Source organism: Nerophis lumbriciformis, linkage group LG09, assembly GCF_033978685.3.
Source record: "Nerophis lumbriciformis linkage group LG09, RoL_Nlum_v2.1, whole genome shotgun sequence".
NCBI lineage: Eukaryota > Metazoa > Chordata > Actinopteri > Syngnathiformes > Syngnathidae > Nerophis > Nerophis lumbriciformis.
Window position 1 is genome coordinate 13028541 of NC_084556.2, and position 26744 is coordinate 13055284.

Sequence of the window (26744 nt, forward strand, 5' to 3'; positions counted from 1 at the left end):
ACCCAGAATCCCTTGCAGCACTAACTCTTCCGGGACGCTACAATATACACCCCCCACACCAAACAAGAATGACAAACACATTTCGGGAGAACATCCGCACCGTAACACAACATAAACACAACAGGACAAATACCCAGAATCCCTTGCAGCAGTAACTCTTCCGGGACGCTACAATATACACCCCCCCCCCCCCCCCCTCCACCTCAACCTCCTCATGGAGCATGTCCCAAATTCCAAGCTGCTGTTTTGAGGCATGTTAAAAAAAATAATGTACTTTGTGACTTCAATAGTAAATATGGCAGTGCCATGTTGGCATTTTTTTCCATAACTTGAGTTGATTTATTTTGGAAAACCTTGTTACATTGTTTTATGCATCCAGCGGGGCATAACAACAAAATTAGGCATAATAATGTGTTAATTCCACGACTGTATATATCAGTTCCGGTTGATATCGGAATCGGTAATTAAGAGTTGGACAATATCGGAATATCGGATATCGGCAAAAACGCCATTATCGGACATCTCTAATATTAAACAAACCTTTAACGAAGTGATCACTGCAAATTCATGCACTCTTCCATCCTTTTTAATTACCTCTCAAGGAACTCTGAAGAGATGTTTATGTTACGACTGCGTGGCATTGTGATGCCGGAGGTCGTCTTTTCAAGATGCAGAGGGGTCAGGAAGCAGCTTGCAGGTGAGAATAAATGATTTATTCGAGTTGTAGTACAAAATATGCTGCGCGGTGCCCACAGCACAGAAAACAAAAGGGTAGCCAAAAGATGCTAATATCAAAAATGCAGACTATGAGCGAAACTAGGAGCGTAACTTGTTGCATGGGAGCAAACAAAACCAACAGACCGAATGAGGCCAGCGCGTAAACTAAATAGCCCTCTGATTAGTGCCCGGGCAACAGGTGCGCGTCCGGGACACTAACCAGAGGCAGGTGACTATAATTTGCCGTCATGGCAACAGAAACAAACTCAAGATGTGCTGAAAACACAAGTGACTTGAAAACAAAAACAAAAATATGATCCGGGCAGCGGATCATAACAGTTTATCCTTTTCGCGATTTGAACGGTTCCGACAGCCGAAAACAACACAAGCTTAGGGCCTTTTTTTCTTCGTGAAAGGCTAAATGGTGCCTCGTGCCCATTGAAAACAACGTATATTCATTGGACGAGACGTGAGCCGGATGTGATGTCAGTAACATTCCAGCAATACTGTTTTGGCTTCTGACTGAAATTTGTAATTAGTACAGAGTTTTTCAGTGGGCATTGCTTGCTTGATTGATGTTCCATTTTTCAGGGTCAGAAAAATCCTCCCACTTCCATTTTTTGTTGCCTCTGCAGCTGATCCGTCAGTGTAGACATGAGTCCACTGCTCATGGTGATAACTCCACTCGACGTCCATTGCACCGCTCACATCACATCTGCGGTCCTCTCCAAGGTTTCTCATTGTCATCCCATTGGGTTGAGTTTTTTCTTGCCCTGATGTGGGATCTGAGCCAAGGATGTCGTTGTGGCTTGTGCAGCCCTTTGAGACACTTGTGATTAAGGGCTATATAAATAAATGATTGATTGATGACTGTTCTACGTAGTCAATCGTTAGTGCTCCTTTCACTAACTGACGGATTTTTCAAAATAAGTACAAAATAGATAAATAAATAAATCATTTGTATTTTTTTTTTTTACTTGGGACATCCCGCTGGGCAAAGTATGGGGACCACTGGTTTGAATTATTTTTAGGACAAGCTTGACACGACTGGAGTTGCACAATTGATCATGTCCAAAAAGGAGCGGGCAGAAACAAAGCTTGATAAATCCTATCTTTTCCGGCAATAACTGATAGACTGCTCACTTCCCGTGTTGTCCGTGTTAAATAAGAAATAAACAGAAGATACATTCAAAATAAAGAAACTAAAAAATAGGAAGCTTCCATTTTGTTATCCAATGACAAAAACGAGCTCAGCAGCGCATGCACTTTTTGCGTCGGATGAAAAGAGCACAGCTCACTCCCCCCCATTCTCACCACATTCTACAGAGGCACTATAGAGAGCCTGCTGACCAACAGCATCTCTGTCTGGACTGGAGCCTGCAATGCCTCAGACTGGAAGTCTCTCCAGAGAGTGGTGAGGACGGCGGAAAAGATCATCAGGACTCCTCTTCCTCCTATCCAGGAGATCGCAAAAAGCCGCTGCCTGACCAGGGCTCAGAAAATCTGCAAAGACTCCTCCCACCCCCACCAAGGACTGTTTTCACTGCTGGACTCTAGAAAGAGGTTCCGCAGCCTCCGAAGCAGAACCTCCAGGTTCTGTAACAGCTTCTTCCCTCAGGCCATAAAACTCTTGAACGCATCATAGTTAAATGATCCCCTCAACTCCCCCCAAAATGGATTAACTCGCTGGAATAAAAAAGACAATATAACATACATCCATAAACATGGACGCATGTGAAAAATTGCAATATATTTATCTGTACAGTAATCTATTTATTTATTTATATATATTTATGTATTTTATATATATATATTATATATATTTATTTATTTATATATGCACCTTATTGCTTTTTTATCCTGCACTACCATGAGCAGAGGTGGGTAGTAACGCGCTACATTTACTCCGTTACATCTACTTGAGTAACTTTTGGGATAAATTGTACTTCTAAGAGTAGTTTTATTGCAACATACTTTTACTTTTACTTGAGTATATTTATAGAGAAGAAACGCTACTTTTACTCCGCTACTTTTATCTACATTCAGCTCGCTACTCGCTACTATTTTTTATCGATCTGTTAATGCACGCTTTGTTTGTTTTGGTCTGTCAGACAGACCTTCATAGTGCCTGCGTTTCAACAAAAACAGTCACTGGTGACGTTCACTCCGTTCCACCAATCAGATGCAGTCACTGGTGACGTTGGACCAATCAAACAGAGCCAGGCGGTCACATGACCTGACTTAAACAAGTTGAAAAACTTATTGGGGTGTTACCATTTAGTGGTCAATTGTACGGAATATGTACTGTACTGTGCAATCTACTAATAAAAGTTCCAATCAATCAATCAAAAGTGTGAAGGAAAAAAGACCCTTTTATTTCAACCGTACATCCCGTCAAAAGCCTAAAGACTGACTGCACAGTTCCTGTCTTCACAATAAAAGTGCCGCTCCATCGCGCCTGCGCTTTCAAAACAAGAGTCTCCGAAAGCCAGCGCAAACAAGCTAGCAAGCTAAGGAGTTTGCCGCCAATGTATTTCTTGTAAAGTGTATAAAAACGAATATGGAAGCTGGACAAATAAGATGCCATAAATCAACCACTTTCATGTGGTATTAGACAGAAAGGAGGAACTTTTTTCTCCTCCGTTTGAAAACGTGGACGCTATCAGCACTACTGTCTGATTACAATCAATGCAAGTCATCAGAATCAGGTAATACACCAACTTATATTCTTGTCTTCATGAAAGAAAGGAATCTATATGTGTTAAACATGCATGTATATTCATTAAAACACCTTTAACATGTAAACAAAAACGGCAAAATAAATAAATATAAATTATATACTGTATATATATATATATATATATATATATATATATATGATATGTGTGTGTATGTTACTCATCAGTTACTCAGTACTTGAGTAGTTTTTTCACAACATACTTTTTACTTTTACTCAAGTAAATATTTGGGTGACTACTCCTTACTTTTACTTGAGTAATAAATCTCTAAAGTAACAGTACTCTTACTTGAGTACAATTTCTGGCTACTCTACCCACCTCTGACCATGAGCTTATGTAACGAAATTTCGTTCTTATCTGTGCTGTAAAGTTCAAATTTGAATGACAATAAAAAGGAAGTCTAAGTCTAAGAACATTTGAAAAGTTTAGTCTAGAGGTGCGGGGCATAGAAAATGTTAGATATGCCCCCAAACCTTAGCGATGCGTCCTCGCTTGACGCCCCCCCACACGTCACACTTTCCAGCCTTAAAGATGGACAGATGGTGGAAAGAGAGGTAAATATATCCACATCAGACTGGAAACAGGCGGTTTATGGGAACTTTATCCTTGCGGATATGTACACATGCCGAGACACTGCTTCATCGTGCTATAAACAACCTGCTGCATGCACACATGGCGGAAACTAACATGGCCGTTCTCGCTCACGTATCCGTACAGTTGTGTTGTGACCGAGGCAATGATGTGCGCACATCTGTTGCTCCCCTCTAACGTGCCAACAGGCTATCTGCTTGACGAGGCTCTTGGGAAAACTTGTAAATTTCACATGGTCACATCTTCTTTGCAAACTTGGAATGCCCCCCCGCCTCCTGCTCCCCCACCCAAGCTCTCTCTCTCTCCCCCTTCCTGTTAACATACATCTGTTTAGTCAATATCATGAGCAACAAGGAACATCTCCATGGCAACCCGTGGGGGACACACAACATCAACAGTGCATCTTTGACACTAGCGCGCCTATAGGCGAGAAAAAAAGGGGCCAAGTCACGTTTCCTCAGATATGTGAGAGTTGTGGGTATATGTGTGCGTGTGTGTGCGCATTCGCATGGGCATATCTTGGCATGTCCCACTGAGGTTCAATGTTGCCTTTCAGGTTCCTGTTGGCTGACCTTTTCCCGTCCTCTCAAGACACTGTCATGTGTTGTTTGTTGGCGAAGTTCACGTGTCGCCCCCCGTTAAGGCCAGTGTGCAAAACAGTGTACAAAGAGTTGCAGTATCTTATCACACCAGTTGATTCTCATAACTTCAATCACTTCAGGCGAGTCATCCTTAGCCCTCGTGACACCAAAAATTGTATTCCTTCTACTAGTGCAGGGGTCGGCAACCCGCGGCTCCGGAGCCGCATGCGTCTCTTTGATCACTCTGATGCGGCTCAGCTGCATACTTGCCGACCCCCCTGATTTTTCCGGATTTCAGTGCTTCTCCTGGAAATCTCCCGGGGCAAACATTCTCCGATTTTCACCCGGACAACAATATTGAGGGCGTGCCGTGATGGCACTGCCTTTAACGTCCTCTACAACATGTCGTCGCGTCCGCTTTTACACCATGCTATCTGCTTGCCGGCCCGGTCACATGTAGTATGCGGCCTCTGCTTACACACGTAAGTGACTGCAAGGCATACTTGGTCAACAGCCATACAGGTTACACTGAGGGTTGTGATATAAACAACTTTAACACTCTTACTAACATGCGCCACACTGTGAACCCACACCAAACAAGAATGACAAACACATTTCGGGAGAACACCCGCACTGTAACACAACATAAACACAACAGAACAAATACCCAGAATCCCTTGCATCCCAAACTCTTCCGGGCTACATTATACACCCCCGCTACCACCAAACCCCGCCTCCCCAACCCCGCCCACCTCAACTGACGCACGGAGGGAGGGAGGGTTTGGTGGTAGCAGGGTGTACACCGCCTTCTGCCCAAATGCAGCTGATAGGCTCCTGCAACCCCCCCGCAACGCCAAAAGGGACAAGCGGTACAAAATGAATGGATGGATGTTGCAAAAGTTGTTTGATTTTAGGAGTTCAGTTAAGACAGAAAGACCAGGTAAAAGCTCAAAGTTTTTGCAGTTGTTAAAAAGTTGAGTTGCTCAATGTCATGACCTAATTCAACAAGTTCTCTGTTGTTTTAATGTCTTGTGCCTGGTAGGCAAGAACTCGTTGTCATTCTGACTCACGTACAGATATAGGATTGCAAAAACGTTGGCGCTGACCAATACCAAAATAAAGAATTTGCAGCCAAACGAGCTTGTCCATGGGCTGAAGAAGGCAGGAAACCCCTGTACTGTATAATCAATACTCAGGGCCAGAGGGTTTGTGGGCCAGACCACAACTGCAACAGATATGAGATACGTCTATAATATGATGTGATTCCCCTTGTTGAAAACCACTAATAGAAACAGGTTTTACAGGGAAAAACTGCAGGAGCTTGTTTGGTGTATCTTTCTATGTCTTGACATGCTCTCCATATTCAATAACATCAACTAAAATAAGCGCCATCAGAGTCCCTCTGGCCCCGTTATTATGTGTCCAATGACATCACATGCTTAAAAATAGCAACGCAAAGCTACACTAACAATAGCAACTTCGCTGTGGGGCTTACCCAAATGGCTGGGTAAATTAAATGGCCTAGATTTTTTTTATTTCCTAAGTGGGAAAGTTTGAAATAACCTAATGAACTGAAAGAAAAGTCCGAATTAACAACAACTTTAACCCGTTTATATCCAGATTATCCTTACATACACAGTTGATGAGGACATTTCTCTGGACTATACTGGTATTGTCCCAGGGAGGGGAATCCATTTATAGACCGAATACGTCCGCCTCTGCTATTTTGGGTCACACTTTGTTAGGGCTGGGAAAAAATAATCAAAACCCACATATAGACTACATTTACACTGCCGGGTCGGATGTCTAATGCAGATTTTTTTTGTCAAATCCGATCTTTTCAGTGTCCATTCACATTACCCAAAACAATTTCTAATGTGAATGCAATCTGACCCGCGTGCGGACATGACGTCATGACGACGCACGCATTGCAATGTTTACTGAAGTGAACATGGCTTCCACAGTCTCAGTCCTGGCATATTAGTGGCAATTTCAAGGATTTTGTGCAATCAAACTCAAGATTTTCTTAACCGAATTATTGCGTTTAGAAGATTAAGAAGGAAGAAGACATATATTTTGGCTCTGGCAGTTTAACCGGATATTTTGCTTTGATGTGTGCTTGACGAGCGTGTCTGTGGGTGGGCAGTCGGAGACAGGAATGGTAAAACTTTAACATGAGTTCCTAAAACATTTTAGTTTCACTTGTTTTCTGCTCTGTTGTCAACTATTTATTTTATAACCGTCTATTTCGGCGAATAATTATGATGCCTATCGCTTTTTGACAACGTTCTGATCGGATGAACGCGTCCTAATGGCCGGACCGTATCGCATATATCTGATTTATATCCACCATCATCATCATCGGCGGTCACTCGAAGCGAGTATGACGATCCTCCTGGTAGGGGGGTATCCCTTTATGGAGGATGCCTGTGCGTGACTTTGTTTAACGTGGGGAGACTGGTGCACAGACAGTCACCACACGATCCTTGGCAAATCCGGGTCAGGGTCCAGTGGCATGGAGTCCAAGACGACTGGAGACCCTTTTCTGCTGCAGCCTTCATCCGCCATCCTAGCCATTGTGACGCTCCGTAGGGTTAGCAATCATCCTCCGCCTGTTCCACCGTAGAGGTCTTGGGTTGTTATTTCCCCATAACTGGGCCCACATGGATGTGGGGGTGCCTTCTTCCGCCATCGCAGCCGTAGTGGTAGTTCTTACATCTACCGTCTTCCGCCTGCTCCGCCGTTGAGGTCTTCCCCGTATCCCTGGCTAGGGGGCAGTCAGGTACTAGGCCTTTGCCAAGGGCCACCTGGGGTAACAGTAGTAAAGGGGTTAACCTCCTAGTGCCCCAAGACCCCATAGAGGAGCCTCCACTGCCGGATGCACTTTAATGTCATGAAGAGGCCAGGGTAGGATATGAAAAATTCGGACTTGCACTGTAAGCTAGCAAAAATTTTATCATGCTAATGTTCACAAAAGTATGCTAACAGTTAATGTGTGACCGCACAGAGTTTTAGAAACCATGTTTTTTTAGGTTTAAACATTCAAAATTAGAATCAGCAGCTCCAAGTCCGAGTCCATGGTTCTCGCCCGGAAAAGGGTGGAGTGCCATCTCCGGGTTGCGGAGGAGACCCTGCCCCAAGTGGAGGAGTTCAAGTACTTAGGAGTCTTGTTCTCGAGTGAGGGAAGAGTGGATCGTGAGATTGACAGGCGGATCGGTGCGGCGTCTTCAGTAATGCGGACGCTGTATAGATCTGCTGTGGTGAAGAAGGAGCTGAGCCGGAAGGCAAAGCTCTCAATTTACCGGTCGATCTACGTTCCCATTCTCACCTATGGCCATGAGCTTTGGGTTATGACCGAAAGGACAAGATCGGAATTAGTTTCCTCCGCCGGGTGGCAGGGCTCTCCCTTAGAGATAGGGTGAGAAGCTCTGTCATTCGGGGGGAGCTCAAAGTAAAGCCGCTGCTCCTCCACATCGAGAGGAGCCAGATGAGGTGGTTCGGGCATCTGGTCAGGATGCCACCCGATCGCCTCCCTAGGGAGGTGTTTAGGGCACGTCCGACCGGTAGGAGGCCACGGGGAAGACCCAGGACACGTTGGGAAGACAATGTCTCCCGGCTGGCCTGGGAACGCCTCGGGATCCCCCGGGAAGAGCTGGACGAAGTGGCTGGGGAGAGGGAAGTCTGGGCTTCCCTGCTTAGGCTGATGCCCCCGCGACCCTAACTCGGATAAGCAGAAGAGGATGGATGGCATTCAAAATTAGCACAAATTAATCGCAAGATGTCAGAAAGTGGAATCAATGTGACCTTTCTACACAACACTGAGTCTGGATTTTTACTGTCAAAAAGTCGGGATTTTTTCTAAGTGTCAAAACATTTTCAAGGAAACCCTACAGTGTATTAAATCCATAAAATGCTATTGTGATGTTGAAAAATCCCATATTTGTATCAATTTTCTGGAGATTTCGCATATTTTAAAATGCAAATGTTGATGCTCATGAAAAAATCGGCGGAAAAAAAATCGGAATTGACCTGCAGTGTGAACATGGCCTTGGATCTTCAAACCGACTTCAAACTTCCATGTCGGTTATCTAGATTTTTTTTCTACAAATAGACTGTCCCTTTGATACACTACCGGTTGTGTAGTCACACCACAGGCCACCGGGTGTCGCTAAGCAAGAAAGCTGCCAGAAGAGCAGTAGAAGAAGTAGTCACAGCCAGTCTGCTACGGCAAAGCGTCATGAAGGAAAACCCTAACAATGAGCCATCAGTACAACGAGAGCAGCTTGTACCAAAAAGGAATTTGGTTTCAGTTATGTGGGCACACTTTGGCTTCAATAACGATGACGTGGACCAAAAACTGTGTCTTGTTACCGGATACGAGCAAATGCATATCACAAAATAAGAGGGAAACTCGGACTACTTATAAGCTCCCAACAAGTGACACAATGAAGCAATGTCCTTTACGGAATCATTCATGTCACACAATATGTAAAAGATTGAGGAAAGAACTTAAGATGATGATTATTGATGAAAGTTTCCGCCAAAATGATGCCCCGCATTTCATATACTGAGTGCATTATCGTACGGCCAACATTGCACCAAACAAATAGTCAGTTTGCGAGATTATCATTCCGCTAAATTGATTGGCCAAACAAAGAATCCCACTGTGTTTCTACTCGCTAAATATGTCATATTCAAAAAGGAACACAGATGGAGAGAAATCGAGGCACCTGCTCAGCGACCTCGGTCCAAACAAAGACGTCTCTGTCCCATAATGACATGCTGGACTTCCTGTGTCTGTTGGGACCAACTGAACACATTAGCTATTCTATTCTATTCAAACACGCATTCAGTCAGGGTTTTTTTTTTTTTTTTTTTTTTTTTAAGATAGACATTTGGCGTCCTTTCTCTTCAGGGCTGAAAAAACTTTGCAGGATAAACATGAGACTAGAATCACCTTGGAAACAGCTAAAGGCCACAAAGAGGACTACTGTAGTTGTCAAGAGGAGGTCACATGAGATGAAGGTTATTGCATAAAAGCTTACAACAAATGATTCTATTTTCGATAGTTGCTGTCAAATGTAACAAAATGTAAATATCATTAAATCGACAACGCCTGTTACACGTTCGAAGTTAACTCCGGTGCGTTTTCCGCCTTCTTTGTGCAAAATGCCAGCCTGGTGCTTCGGCGGGGCATTATGGGTAGAAACCACACATCATATGCAGCAGTGTCAGAAGAAAAAGAAGAGGAAGATGGCTCCACAAATAAGCACCCTGGGAGCCAAATCACCATCCACAAACCAAAGTGGATGTGGCGAAACTGTCAAATGACTGGAGCCAAACCGCAAGTGGTAGAAAAGGCAGGAAGTAAGTAGGGGGTAATTAGGGTAAGGATGGTAAAATAATTGTCTAAATTAGTGTTTTAGGAAAAAACTGCAGCAATAAATAAAAACCTGCGGACCACCTACAGCAGGGGTTCTCAAATGGTGTCAACCAACCTAAGACACATTTTCCACATGGTTGGCCCACTTTTATCTATTAAACCACAAAAATAAATATTGTTAAGTAGCTTCTCATGTTCTCATGTCATCTAAAAAAAACTACTATTACACGTGTAACGTGCATTTCAGAGAATAATATTACAGAATTTGGGTTAAAAAATGTTTTTAAAGGGGAACATTATCACAATTTCAGAAGGGTTTTAAAACCATTAAAAATCAGTTCCCAGTGGCTTATTTTATTTTTCGAAGTTTTTTTCAAAATTTTACCCATCACGCAATATCCCTAAAAAAAAGCTTCAAAGTGCCTGATTTTAACCATCGTTATATACACCCGTCCATTTTCCTGTGACGTCACACAGTGATGCCAATACAAACAAACATGGCGGATAGAACAGCAAGGTATAGCGACATTAGCTCGGATTCAGACTCGGATTTCAGCGGCTTAAGCGATTCAACAGATTACGAATGTATTGAAACGGATGATTGTAGTGTGGAGGCAGGTAGCAAAAACGAAATTGAAGAAGAAACTGAAGCTATTGAGCCATATCGGTTTGAACCGTATGCAAGCGAAACCGACGAAAACGACACGACAGCCAGCGACACGGGAGAAAGTGAGGACGAATTCGGCGATCGCCTTCTAACCAACGATTGGTATGTGTTTGTTTGGCATTAAAGGAAACTAACAACTATGAACTAGGTTTACAGCATATGAAATACATTTGGCAACAACATGCACTTTGAGAGTGCAGACAGCCCAGTTTTCATCAATTAATATATTTTGTAGACATACCCTCATCCGCTCGCAGATTTCTTTGACTTTATCGTTGGAAATGCATCTGCTTTGAGTGTCGCAGGATATCCACACATTCTTGCCATCTCTGTCGTAGCATAGCTTTCGTCGGTAAAGTGTGCGGAACAAACGTCCAATTTCTTGCCATTTTCGCATCTTTGGGCCACTGGTGCAACTTGAATCCGTCCCTGTTCGTGTTGTTACACCCTCCGACAACACACCGACAAGGCATGATGTCTCCAAGGTACGGAAAACGGTCGAAAAAACGGAAAATAACAGAGCTGATTTGACTCGGTGTTTGTAATGTGTTTGAGAAAATGGCGGATTGCTTCCCGATGTGACGTCACGTTGTGACGTCATCGCTCCGAGAGCGAAAAATAGAAAGGCGTTTAATTCGCCAAAATTCACCCATTTAGAGTTCAAAAATCGGTTACAAAAATATATGGTCTTTTTTCTGCAACATCAAGGTATATATTGACGCTTACATAGGTCTGGTGATAATGTTCCCCTTTAATGAGTAAATGATGGGTAATTTATGACTGTTTCAAATGCTTTGGTATACATGCAAATATAGTCAGATATCAAAGTTTTACAATCATTATACAAATGGTCTATCATTAATTGATTGATTAGACACGCCCATGCCCATGCAAAGACGTTTTGCTTGTTTTCCAACCAATCATAATCAAATTTTACACACGTGCTTGCTTGTCAGTCCCCTCAAGCAGTGTACCAAATGTGGTGACTGGCCAAAACAAACTAAAGTTATGGTAGCTGTGTGAGAAAGTTCAAGTGACTCAGACTTATGGCGGTCAAAATTTGAGGTTTGACATAATTGCCTCTGTCAGTAAGATAATAGCACAGACAATACAGTAGGGGTGCACACAATGTATTGTACGAGGAAAAAAACAGTCATGTTAAAAGACAACAACCTAACTATACTGTAGTTTTAGTGCAAATATAATTCAATTTGACACATGTATTCATCATTTATTGGTTCAAAAAAATGACTTTCCAACCTGCGTGCCAAAAATGTGATGATTCTCAATAGAGGGGTGAAGAAAATGACTTTTATTTTGCTGCCTCTACTTAACAGGAAGATATTAAGAGTTGACATCAGGGATGAATCAACTCAAGGCCTGGGTGGGTCATTAGGATGCAATAAATCACCGCTATATGTTTCAAATAAAGTGTTACCACTTGTGCCTCGTGTGTGTGCGCGTGTGTGTGTGTGTGTGTATGTGTGTGTACTCTTCCTACGTTTGTGCCGCACAACCCTGGTTGTCTGGATGGTCCATGCAAAAAAAATACTAGGATCATCCTATTAGAGTGTATGTGTGTGTGTATGTGTCCTCTGTCTCCATTGAGACTCCATGCCCAGCAGTCATAGTCAGCAGACACACTCACACACACACACACACACACACACACACACACACACACATTCTCGTATTTGTTACCTTCTTGAGACCTCTGAAAAATGCCTACCTCTTTAGGACCACCTTTTCTAGATATATAAAGTTTTGTATTTACAAAATGTTTAATACATACAAACTATGCAAATATAAAAAAGGTAAACTTAAATTATAATTTTTTTGTAATTGGCTTTTAATCAAATCAACTTTATTTATAAAGCACATTTAATCTTCATTATTTACTTCAAGTTATTACAGTATGTCTCTATATACATATTTTTTTTGATTAATTTTGGCCAAAGGGGCCGCATTTCAATTTCTTACACACACTTTTTATTACATATGTTGGCCAGAGAGGGAGCACTTCAAATTTTTACACACACTTGTTATTTCATATGTTGACAAGAGGGGGAGCACGTTTAAAACCAACAAACAGTCAATTTGAAAAATCCCTCCTTTTTGGGACCACCCTAATTTTGATAGATTTCACCGCCACGGGTGCAAATGAGACATTCTTTATTAGATGCAATGGTTTTCCGTATTGGGACCATGATTTTGGTCCTAACTTGTTCACCCGTCCTCCTATGGACGGTACTTTTCCTTGTTGATGTCTCAAGAAGTTTAGAAATACAAGAATACACACACACACACACACACACACACACACACACACACACACACACACACACACACATACACACACAGTATCTCCTGCTCACTCCATACCACAGCAAAAGCTGGGGGCCCCCAAGGCTTCCTGTGTCCTACTCACAGGCAGCAAATAAACACAATCACATTCATTTATATGTGCACACAATCTCACACACACAGACACACATCAAACCACACAAAGCATTCATTGGTGCACAGGCGTGCTGTGAACATACACAAAGACCCACACCAATCTTCAATATTCTACTCAGTAGCCGCTGCTTTATACAAAGGGGTGAAAATGTGTCAAAACATGCACCCCGACTGTGTTGCCTGTGCTATTATTTTTCTGACAAATACACCACATGGTGGCGCTCTTAATAAACCCAATAAGTCCAACTGGCTTGAAATTTTGCACACAGCTTAATGCGCTCTACAAAACACCCACAGTAATTGTGGGGAGTTTAGCCCAGTCCCCACAAAACTTGACGAGCAGGTAACATTTCAGCAAGACCCCGAAAGGGACAAGCGGTAGAAAATGGATGGATGGATGGTTGAAAAGCAAGAGACACAGGCGGGACTTACAGCAACTAACTGTTCGTAAATCATTTGTATAATGAATATAAAACTTTGAGGATAGGCTGCAGTACCCCCCGCGACCCAGAGAGGGACAAGCGGTAGAAAATGGATGGATGGATGGATGGATATCTGTGCCATTTACAGTCATGTGATGCATTTATGTAAAGAAATTGTCACGCTTTAGTGACGTGACCCCATGATGCAGCAGACGACAGGCAGAAGGTGGACTAATATTCTTTAATAACCAAAAGAAAACGGACTGACGGGGAAGTGGGGAAAACACAACAAGGAATAGAAAAAGTAACAAAAGAAGGAGAGTGCAACTAATAAAGGGACAAGACTCGGCACTTATTTTGTTTAAGGCAGAAATGCGAAGCAGAACAATAGGGAACGCAGCGCAGTGCATAACAATGAACCCACGCTCTAAAATAGGAGACTGATTGGCAAACGGGTACAGGTGTGTCCCGGTTGCCAATCAGGCATCAGGTGTGGACGCCTGTGCATGGCACGGGGAAGTGAAACTACAAAATAAGGGCACAGGGCAGGAACTAAAATACCACACAGAGAAAAAGATAACTTAAGTCCAAAACAGTCACAAAGGCGTAAAATAAATAAGAGACAGAATTACTGCAGCAATCCTAACTTCCAGTGTGTTTAACAATTGATCTTCTAATGGCTAAAGTTACAAACCATACAAACATGATTAGTGTTTTATCATAAAACTGTCTAGAAATCCAGAAAGGAATAATGTACGGTAGGTCAGTGTTTTTCAAACTTTTTTGAGCCAAGGCACATTTTTTGCGTTGCAAAAATCCGGAGGCACACCACCAGCAGAAATCATAAACTCAGTTGACAGTTAAAAGTCATTGTCGCAATTGTTGGATATGACTTCAAACCATAACCAACCATGCATCAATATAGCTCTTGTCTCAAAGTAGGTGTACTGTCACGACCTGTCACATCACGCCATTACTTATTTTGAGTTTTTTGCTGTTTTCCTGTGTGTAGTGTTTTAGTTCTTGTCTTGCGCTCCTATTTTGGTGGCTTGTTCTCTTTTTTTGGTATTTTCCTGTAGCAGTTTTATGTCTTCCTTTGAGCGATATTTCCCGCATCTACTTTGTTTTAGCAATCAAGAATATTTTAGTTGTTTTTATCCTTCTTTGTGGGGACATTGTCGATTGTCATGTCATGTTCGAATGTACATTGTGGAAGCCGTCTTTGCTCCACAGTAAGTCTTTGCTGTTGTCCAGCATTTTGTTTTTGTTTACATTGTAGCCAGTGCAGTTTTAGTTTCGTTCTGCATAGACTTCCTTAAGCTTCAATGTATTTTCTTAAGGGCACTCACCTTTTGTTTATTTTTGGTTTAAGCATAAGACACCTTTTTACCTGCACGCTGCCTCCCGCTGTTTCCGACATCTACAAAGCAATTAGCTACCGGCTGCCACCTACTGATATGGAAGAGTATTACACGGTTACTCTGCCGAGCTCTAGACAGCACCGACACTCAACAACAACACATCATTTGCAGACTATAATTACTGGTTTGCAAAAAAAATGTTTAACCCAAATATGTGAAATTAGATAATCTCCCACGGCACACCAGACTGTATCTCACGGCACACTAGTGTGCCGCGGCACAGTGGTTGAAACACACTGCTGTAGGTAAACAGAGTGTCAATCAGTAAATGGACTTGATTAAAAATACTTGTTTATTTCCATTATTTTCTAAGAAACAAAAACATTTTAAAATCTGAAAAAAAAACATATTTTTTGGTTTTGCCATTTTTTAACCGATTAGTTTTTGTTTGTTACTGTGGCTAACAATGAACCTCCTAATTCTGTTGAAAGTTTTGCTTCATATACATTTTGCCTCATCTACACCACATAACTTTTTGTATTCAGCACTACTAGAACAATGTGCACTAAACCTGTTGTAATTAGAAGTAATCCAACCCAGTAAAAGCAGAGTTAGGAGTGGAAGAAAGGGGGATGCCGGATTTGGGAGTGGGGTCGTTTGAGTAATTTACACCAGGAAGTAATTATGTAAATTCTAAAGCCGGGTCTTCCAGTTTATGGGCCGGCCGTAAAGCCACTGTCATGTCTGGCTGGCAATAAACATTATTTATTTCTTTGTTTATTAATGCTTCCACTGCTACTCCTCCCCCAACATTACTAGGTGACTTTTTCAAACAACAAAAAGGTCATTTAAAACCCACAAGATTAATGTGGAAATGCTCTGGAGGCTCTAAAGTTTGAGGGGAATATTTAAAAAAGGTGGGGGGGAGAGGTATGTTAGTTATTTTTATGAAAGTAACACACATCCCTCATGTGGCTTTGTTACATGTGGTTTTATGTGTTTTGGAGTGGAATTGTTTGGTTTTAAAGTGGGTATTAAGCACATTCAAAAGGCCACAAGACAAAGAAAGTGAAATAGTGTGTTTACATGCACTTCAGAGTGTTGTATCCGTTTAGGAAGAGTTGTTTTATTTGGGGGGGGGGGAAACAACACAACTCATCTCCTGTGTTTGTCTTGTGCTTTTTGGGAGAGAAAACGTATTGACAGAATGCTTTGGTGAGACAAAGAAGAAATAAATCAGTAAAAAATACATATGATGATGTTCCTCTTGTCTGACTTAAATGTTGTTACAATGTTGGACACTTGTGTTGAATAATAATATTGTTACGCTACAGGACATTCAATGAAATACTTACACATCCAACCCCCGAAAATGGTTAAAGTGTACTACTATATACATTATTGTAATCATTATTTTCTAATAACATATTATAATAACAATAGGGATATAACTCAAAGAAATAAAGGATCATTACATTTGAATGGATTTTTTTGACAGCTGGCAACCACTTTGTAATGTACGGCATAGCTCAGTTGGTAGAGTGGCCGTGCCAGTAACTTGAGGGTTCCAAGTTCGATTCCTGCTTTTGCCATCCTAGTCACTGCCGTTGTGTCCTTGGGCAAGACACTTTACCCACCTGCTCCCAGTGCCACTCACACTGGTTTAAATGTAACTTACATATTGAGATTCACTATGTAAAGCGCTTTGAGTCACTAGAGAAAAGCGCTATATAAATATAATTCATTTCACTTCACTTCACTACATGCCCGCCGCCCACAGGACGGGAGTGGAACAGCTTCAACTTAAAGTACCCATTAACTTAGTTTAGAGGAGGGAGCAATCCGGCCCACGATATGAGTTTGTGTAAAATTAAGCTGCATTTTTCAATTAAAGAAACTGCTGTTCTAAGTAAAAGTTGTCCACTAGATGTTGCAATAGCAATTCTGTTATGCAAGCAAATAGCGAGCAAACATACCAAGCAAGAGGTACACGGTAAAGCGGGGCAGCAACTCCTCCCCCTCGATGTTAAAACGTAAAACAAACAGGAGTAAAATAAACAAGTGGTAACCCTATTTAAAATGCTGCATGAGACACTGCACATTGATATTGTTCTGTGGAAATTATTGTCTTCTGTGGAAATTTAAAGAAAGTGAACTGTGGAAATGACAAATGAAGTAGTTGATACCTAGAAGCGTTTTTATTTATGCTTTATTTTGTTCCATCCTAGATGGGCTGTGACTTGAAGTTTAGCTGCTTTGTAGATACACTGAGATTAAGTCTAAGTTAATGGTGTTCTTTATGGTGTTTTTAAAACTGCAACAATTTGTTCCTCAGAATGTTCAACGGACTTGAAGTGTTTTGTCAAAAGGATTATTTGTGATATGTACATTTTCAGAATGTGTTGGTTTTATTTTGGGCGGAAGTAAAACAAAGAAAACAATCTGAAGTTGTTGTTGTATTTTTAAGTTATTATGCCATGATTTTACAAGTCCGGCCAACGTGCGAAGAGATTTTCCTCCATGCGGCCTCTGACCCAAAATGAGTTTAACACCCCTGGTTCAGAGGACACTAAGTAAAAACTTTAAACTGTAATCCCTTAAAATAAATTACAATTATATACCCTTTTATATAATTATTGCTATATTCTAATTAAGGTTATTTATGTGTAATACTGTTTTTTTTTTACATATTATGTATTTTGTTGTTTGACAGATGGTAACCTTCACTTTGTAATTTACATTACCGCCACCTATAGGACTGGAATGGAACAGCCTTAACTGCAACTTTTGATTTTTTAAATTTATTCTAGGAGTATTTTTTTACATGTTTCTTTCTTATTTTAACAGTTTATATGGCACTCGTTGAAATACTTACAAATTTAAAAAATTCAAAAAATATATCATAAAACAGCACTTTTTAGTTATATATAATTGTTGATTATTGCTATACTTTAAATAGGAATATCTGTGTATATTTGCTTTTCCCCTCTTATAAGCGCTATACAAGTATAACCCATTGATCATTTATCGTTATTTTTGATTATAAGTTTCTATTTCTTTTGTTCGGCAGTTAGCAACCATTCCCTCATTACTGCCACCTAGAGAACTGGAATGGAAAAGCATCACCTACAACTTCTGAGTCACTTACACCTGCGCTAATATTGTAAGTACTCATTAAAATAGTTTGAAAAAAAAAAAGTTATTTCATACCACACTTTAATTTTTTTACAATTATTGTTTTATGTAAAATAAGGATGTGTAAAGGTGATACACGTTTTAATTACTATGTTTTTACTATCAAGATTACTTTTCTTGCTAATTGGCTTGGATCGGAAAAAAATAGGAAAGAAATAACATGGTTGCATTTTTTATATTACAAATTATGGTAGTAATGATATGAAACAATTGTCGTCAACTACATAATAAACCCATATTCAGGGGTCTTTAAAAACAACATTTAAAATAACGAAAACAACTATTGTAAAACGATGACGCCAACTACAGCTATAAGAGCTGCACTTCCTGCAAAGTATTTACGCCCGTGTAGCACACACTGTATAACAAATCCCAATCAAAAAAGGTGGTGGGTGTCCGTTGGGAGAGGATAGGTTTTCAGGCCCCAAAGCAATACTTCGGGTCTCATTTCCTGATAGCGAGTACCCTGTCACAACATCTGCACAGCCCTGCCGGGTGCCAATAAGTCCAGGGAGATTGTTTTCCACTGACAGGGAAGTGGAATTCCTCAATGACATGTTGTATCCCATCCTAACTGTAACATCCTCCCCACAGCGTAAATAAAGGCTCTACATCAGTGTGTGGGGGGGGACCGGGTGGGTGTTCTTGTCTTTCTGTGTTTGTGCGGCATTACTGATGTCATTGAGTGTCCTTTTATCTTCAGTGTAAGACATTTGCGGCACGCCGTACGGGTTGTGATCAAAATGCTTCAAAAGCTAGCAAATGGTCAATGCCAATTAGTTGCAAAGTTCTGTCTGTTTTGCTTGATGGCGGTCATGTTTTCAACCCATCTTGCTCAGATTTACAGACATGTGCTTGTCAGTACCCTAAATATCCGTACCAAAGTTTGCAGTGATTCGACTTAACACCCTAAGACAGGGCTATTCAACTGGCGGCCCTAAAGCCAAATCCGACCCTGGAATGACACCATACAGGCCACCAAGATCAGTATAAAACTTGGTAGACAAACATTTTTGCAACAAATTCCTAAGAACACCAGAGTATTCCTGTTGTATAGAGCAGTGATTCTCAAACTGTGGTACGTGTATCACTAGTCAGAGTCGTGTCTAGAGAGAGTATGGACGACTAAACGAGAGGCGCCATGTTTGGTACTAAGGACGTGTGCGGCTGTGCCTGGAAGCATGCAAGTGAGTCGTTCTGACATTAGTTTTCCTGACAAAATATACCACAATAATAAGTCTAAATCTAGTACTAAAGACACTCCAGCTCATAAACTTACAATCAAATTTGCTCTCATTTCGTCAAAGTATTATATATAATAATCATTTTGGGATAATTTTGTGGCCGTTTTTGATGCATTCCACCACACATTCATGCAGTGTTTAGTGACCAGCTGCTCGGAAAATACACAACGACCAAAAATTGTCACGTTTGGGTCACAGCTTGCGGCGGGGTCGTTCTCCCAGGAATGCAGACGGACTACTCCGGACATGGCGTGCAGGTTGGAACATTATTTATTCCACAAAATATCAAAGTAATACAAAAAACGGAAAACAAGTCACACTCGAAGCTAATGCTACTATTAGCGTGGACCATACTTGCCAACCTTGAGACCTCCGATTTTGGGAGGTGGGGGGGGGGGGGGTGGTTAAGAGGGGAGGAGTATATTTACAGCAAGAATTCATTGAAATACTTGACTTGGTGAATTCTTGCTGTAAATATACTCTTAACCACAAATACTTGACTTTCAGTGAATTCTAGCTATATATATATATATATATATATATATATATATATATATATATATATATATATATATATTTATTTTATTATATACATATATATATATATATATATATATATATATATATATATATATATATATATATATATAAAAATAAAATAAATACTTGAATTTCAGTGGTCATTTATTTACACATATACACACACATAACACTCATCTACTCATTGTTGAGTTAAGGGTTGAATTGTCCATCCTTGTTCTATTCTCTGTAACTATTTTTCTAACCATGCTGAAAACCCTCTTTGATGATGCATTCTGCGTCGTCTCCTTGTGTGCGCAGTTGTGCACTGCACTCTCTAAAAGCCGTATATGTTATTGTCACATATGCATGTACAGTAGATGGCAGTATTGTCCTGTTTAAGAGTGTCACAACATTGCTGTTTACGGCAGACGAACTGCTTTACGGTAGACGAAAACGTGACTGCTGTTGTTGTGTGTTGTTGCCGCGCTGGGAGGACGTTAATGAAACTGCCTAACAATAAACCCACATAAGAAACCAAGAACTCGCCTTCGATCATTCTACAGTTATAACGTGATTGGGCAGGCATGCTGTTTATATTGTGGGAAAGCGGACGTGAAAACAGGCTGTCGACACGTCACTCAGGTCCGCCTGAATTTCAGGAGACTTTCGGGAGAAAATTAGTCCCGGGAGGTTTTCGGTAGAGGCACTGAATTTCGGGAGTCTCCCGGATTTCCGGGAGGGTTGGCAAGTATGGCATGGACTATGGACAAGAAATAAACACGTAACTTTGGCATGAGACAAACAACTTACGTAGCAGGGTTGCATGAAGCAAATAAAACCCACATGGACACGGCATGAAGCGAACAAACAGCATAAACTATGGCATTGCATGAAATGAATACGCCCGGCCGACTGACCGGCAATGGCAGGCTTAAATAATGCCTCTGATTAGTGCTCGGGTAGCAGGTGAGCGGCCGAGCACTAATCAGAGACAGGTGAACATAATTAGCAACCATGGCAACCAAAACAAACTCAGGGAGGTGCACAAACAGGAACTAAAGGAGTCCAAAACTAACAGAAAACACAAAAACATGATCCGGACCGCGGATCATGACAAAAATAAACATATTACCCTCATCTTGCCAAAATCTTCATTAGCGTTGGACCAACAATTAGGGAAAAATTATCACTTTTGCTTGAAGTAACCTGGGTTGATTGGCAACACTAAATTGGCCCTAGTGTGTTAATGTGAGTGTGAATGTTGTCTGTCTATCTGTGTTGGCCCTGCGATGAGGTGGCGACTTGTCCAGGGTGTACTCTGCCTTCCGCCCGATTGTAGCTGAGATAGGCTCCAGCGCCCGCCGCGACCTCTAAGGAAATAAGCGGTAGAAAATGGGTGGATGGATGTCAACTGTGGTGTTTGCCTCCAATGTACCGTTTGTAAGCACTGTGCTGTGTATGTCTGCGCTTTTACTTTTGCTTCTTTGAATATTTTTCAGAGGTCTTGCGGTGGCGAGTCATCCCTTTCTGATTTCATTTTCACCTTATTAACTTTAATACTGCTTTTTAATGCTTTTTACTGCAATATTTATTAGTTTAGTTTGGACTATTGGTGACACATGCCGAAAAGGTGCAGTTTTGAAGCAATTTTTTTTCAGGCAAAGTGTATCAATTTACTGTAACGGAGCGCGATATACTTCGTTTCCCATGTGAATGTATTAGGGGTGTCAAAAAAAACAGTTTTTCGAATGAATCGTGATTCTTATTTGTAACGATTTTTATCGATTTAAAAAAAATAAAAAATCAATTAAAAAAAGTAATTATTTATATATATATATATATATATATATATATATATATATATATATATATATATATATATATATGTACAGGGCTCGAATTTAACCACGGCAACCGCGGAAAGTGCCACAACCCCCCTTGTCATTTGCCGAAATGCCCTAAAAAATGACCAGCATTTACGGCAAGAACATGGCGTGACCGGCCTCCACTTTTTACTTGTTAATGGACTAGGGATGTAACGGTAAACGATATAATGATAAACTGCGGTTAAATTCCGGACGGTTAGTAATACCTTTTAATTCTTTATTATCGAAAAAACATCATTTATTAATGCATTCTAAGCGACATTGCTCATTTCCTGACAACACAGCAGCAGCAGCAGCCGCACCTCCGTAGATGACGCATGCGCACTAGCGCTGTTTGCAATGGCGGAAAACAACACACGGACGTCGCTCTTGAGATGTTGCCCTCCTAGTAAACGGACAACATCTGTAGTCTGGACGTATTTTGGATTGGTAAAGCATGCTGAAGGTAAAATAATTAAGGGTAGTCAGCCCATCATTCTCATCATTCTACAGAGGCACTATAGAGAGCCTGCAGATGAACAGCATCTCTGTCTGGACTGGAGCCTGCAATGCCTCAGACTGGAAGTCTCTCCAGAGAGTGGTGAGGACGGCGGAAAAGATCATCAGGACTCCTCTTCCTCCTATCCAGGAGATCGCAAAAAGCCGCTGCCTGACCAGGGCTCGGAAAATCTGCAAAGACTCCTCCCACCCCCACCAAGGACTGTTTTCACTGCTGGACTCTAGAAAGAAGTTCCGCAGCCTCCGAAGCAGAACCTCCAGGTTCTGTAACAGCTTCTTCCCTCAGGCCGTAAGATCATTATTAAATGACTCCCCCCAAAATGGATTAACTCGCTGGAATAAAAAAATACAATATAACATACATCCATAAACGTGGACGCATGTGAAAAAGTGCAATATATTTATCTGTACAGTAACCTATTTATTTATTTATATATGCACCTTATTGCTTTTTTATCCTGCACTACCATGGGGTTATGTAACAAAATTTCGTTCTTATCTGTGCTGTAAAGTTCAAATTTGAATGACAATAAAAAGGAAGTCTATGTCTAGTCTAAGTCTAAGTCTATCACCAGAATATACAGGAAAAAAGTCCCCGCAAAGGGAGGCAACACTTCAACATGTTGAGCCAACTCCGGAACCAATATCACATATTGTTGATATAGATGCCCATATCTGCTGTACAGATTTACTTTAGAAAATAAACTGTTATTGTCTCTCCAGCCTTCCCAGCGAACTTTCACTTCCCATATTTCTCTCCTTTTTTGGTTGCAATAAACGTATTCAAGTGCTTCCCGTATTTTTTGCGAGTCATAACAAGGCAAGTTTACACTGCAAGCCCTCTTCAATTTAAAGAAATGTATAACGGGGAAATGCAGTGTCGCTTAGCTGTAGCTTCAAACTGGTATATAACATGGTGCTTGGTTGTCACATGACAATCATTGAGGAGATCCCTTGAAACCGGGTGGTCCATTCTCTCCCTATACACGACTCTGCCACTAGTGGTACGCGGGTTCCATCTAGTGGTATGCCAAAAATAACTAATTAAAGTCCAGTGTTTTATTTTGCTATATTCAAACACAATGTTACTGTTCAAACTGTGTGTAATGTTACAGTATATCCTGGGCATAACGTTAAAGTGCATCCGGCAGTGGAGGCTCCTCTATGGGGTCTTGGAGCACTAGGAGGTTAACCCCTTTACGACTGTTATCCCAGGTGGCCCTTGGCAAAGGCCTAGTACCTGACTGCCCCCTAGCCAGGGATACGGTGAAGACCTCAATGGCGGAGCATGCGGAAGACGGTAGATTTAAGAACTACCACAACGGCTGCGATGGCGGAAGAAGGCTGCAGCAGAAAAGGGTCCCCAGTCGTCTTGGACTCCATGCCACTGGACCCTGACCCGATTCTGTCAAGGATCATGTGGGGACTGTCTGTGCACCAGTCTCCTCACGTTAAACTAAGTCACGCCCAGGCATCCTCCATAAAGGGATACACCCCTACCAGAAGGATCGTCATACTCGCTTCAAGTGACCGCTGATGATGAATGTTACAGTGGCCAAAAATATGAAATATACTTGTTTAATAAAACCTCTGCCTTGTTTTAAACTAATGCTTAGGCCTACTGCGCTACTTTACTTTCATGTTGGTCGTTATGGTGGTACTTGCAGAGTCAAGTGTTTTCTGATGTGGTTCTTGGTGAAAACAGTTTGAGATCCACTGGTATAGAGAAACTTGGACCGCTGTAAACACATTGGCAGGTCCTTTGAATTGACATTTTGACCTTGCTAGCAAACAGAACACTAGGGTCCAAACTTGTTATTTACATAACTGAGGCGTTCCTCGAGACACTCCTTTAAGTCCTCCTCTTTATGGCAGTAAAATATATTTTTTGTAATGTGATGTAATGTAACTGAGGTGTTCTATAGCTTACTTCAGATGCAGTCAGTAGTTCAACGTCTTTAGTTATACTTTTCAGTCCTCTCTTTTTCATCAAAAGAGCCAATCAACTGGTGGCCCTTGAATTCAGTTAAAACAATCTTGTAAGAGACTCGCCTTTTTGCAGAATATTAAAAAAAAAAAAATATGAGCACTCCTGTAACTCTATGACTAGAGATGTCCGCTGGATGCATTACACAATGTAACAAGGTTATTCAAAATTAATCAAATCCATCCATTTCCTACCGCTTATTCCCTTTGGGGTCGCGGGATAAATCAACTCAAGTTATGGAAAAAAATGCCAACATGGCACTGCCATATTTATTATTGAAGTCACAAAGTGCATTATTATTTTTAACATGCCTCAAAACAGCAGCTTGGAATTTGGGACATGCTCTCCCTGAGAGAGCATGAGGAGGTTGAGGTGGGTGGGATTGGGGGGGGGGGTTGAGGTGGGGGGGTGGCGGGGGGGTGTATATTGTAGCGTCCCGGAAGAGTTAGTGCTGCAAGGGGTTCTGGGTATTTGTTCTGTTGTGTTTATGTTGTGTTACGGTGCGGATGTTCTCCCGAAATGTGTTTGTCATTCTTGTTTGGTGTGGGTTCACAGTGTGGTGCATTTTTGTAACAGTGTTAAAGTTGTTTATACGGCCACCCTCAGTGTGACCTGTATGGTTGTTGACCAAGTATGCCTTGCATTCACTTGTGTGTGTGAAAAGCCGTAGATATTATGTGACTGGGCCGGCACGCAAAGGCAGTGCCTTTAAGGTTTATTGGCGCTCTGTACTTCTCCCTGCGTCCGTGTACCACTTCATACAGCGGCGTTTTTTTAAAGTCATAAATTTTACTTTTTGAAACTGATACCGATACTTTTGAAACCGATACCGATAATTTCCGATATTACATTTTAAAGCATTTACATCCCTATCTATGACACAATAAATGCACCAAAGTCAAATGTCTACTGTAAAGGAGGCTGGTTATTCGGAATACAACATTTAAGAGTGTTTAGCTTTCTGGAAATGGGGCCCCCAAAACTATTTACTTGAATAAGGAATATATAAGTAATTTTAAGTCAATCCAACTTATCAACTTAGCATTTTCTTTATTTTTACAGCACTTTTGTTCAAATCAAGAGTAGAATACACATGGGAAGTTATGTGATGTAAGCAGACTCACATTTGAAGCAGAAATATGTCGTCAGTCAAAGTGTGGATTGAGTCCGAAGTTCAGTGATTTCCTTCTTCTTCTTCTTCTAAAAATATAATTAAACATACCGCATTGGAACACAGACAAGAACTATTCGGACCACATTGAAACAAGTATTACATGAACGTCACACAAAACCATTAAAATATTGACAGTGGGTGTTTTGTAGAGCTGTGTGAGAAGTTTCAAGTCAAACCGACTTAAAGGGGTTTAATAACAGCGCCACACGTTCTGCCTTTTGTGTGCAGCAGTTCAGGAGTAGAAGAGTTACATACAGTCGTGATTGTACAAGCTGGAAATAAGCCTTCGGTCAACTTCTGTTTTCAGGAAAGTAAGCAAGCAAGACACTGAGGGAGGAAACATGCACCAATGGTAGCATGGGTATTTAGGCGTGCACGTGTGCGTGCGTGTGCACAGCGCAGATAGCCCTCTGTGTTTATTTAGTTTGAGGTGACAGCAGGAAGGAAGGCAGGTTAACGAGCTGCCGGCTCCAGGCACTGAGAGGCACATGGTGATTACGCAACCCCAGTCAACTCCTCTCATGCACACACACACACACACACACACACAGAGAGAGATGATGTACTCACCTAGGTGAGGAAATAGGCCACCTTGCAAGTATGCAAGCACATTTGAGGGCTTTCTACACCGGCATTTAGCCTTTTGACATACAAAAGAGGTATGATAACTGTGACCTCTCAGTAAGTAAGGAAGTACACTTCCCTTCGCCGTGGTCACACCCGCTGGGTGGCAAGCTAACCGGCCCATGTGTGGTGGAGGGTTCAGTCACGCTTGTGTGCCACCAAAACACAAAAACCACATCTTAAAGCCTGAAAGGGGCTGGCAGATCGTGTGTTTGAATCTTAAATCAGCGTCATCAGTTCCTTATGTGAGACAGAGGAGGCCTGACTGTTTTCCATGTCAACTAAAAGTACTAATATTACGAATAAATAACTCATATTATCACTTTACAACTTTTTCCTGCAAATTATAGTAATATTCTACATCATTTTCTTTATTGAATTTATACCTCAACTTAGGGTTTTACGGTATACCGGGTATTAGTATAGTACTACAATACTAATGAATCATTTTCGGTACGATACCATCTCTGAAAAGTACCGGTCCCGCACCCCCTCCCCGCGCCCGCATCGAAGTCACGTGATGTCATTGCTGGTTTACAAGCATGTTCGGCGGCACACAATCACAGAGTACTTACGAACAGACATATATATATATATATATATATATATATATATATATATATATATATATATATATTATTTGCTGCGATGAGGTGGCGACTTGTCCAGGGTGTACCCCGCCTTCCGCCCGATT

General features: G+C 41.3%; 1 long non-coding RNA gene across 2 annotated transcripts in view; it reads right to left on the bottom strand.

The window, feature by feature from the left end:
- Nucleotides 1-25452, bottom strand: part of LOC133607143 (uncharacterized) — a 117595-nt gene extending 92143 nt beyond the window's left edge. For both annotated transcript variants that reach the window (XR_009815382.1, XR_009815383.1), the window contains exon 1: nucleotides 25377-25452. This is a non-coding gene — a long non-coding RNA (uncharacterized lncRNA). The remainder of the gene's footprint in view (nucleotides 1-25376) is intronic.
- Nucleotides 25453-26744: the final 1292 nt, after the last annotated feature.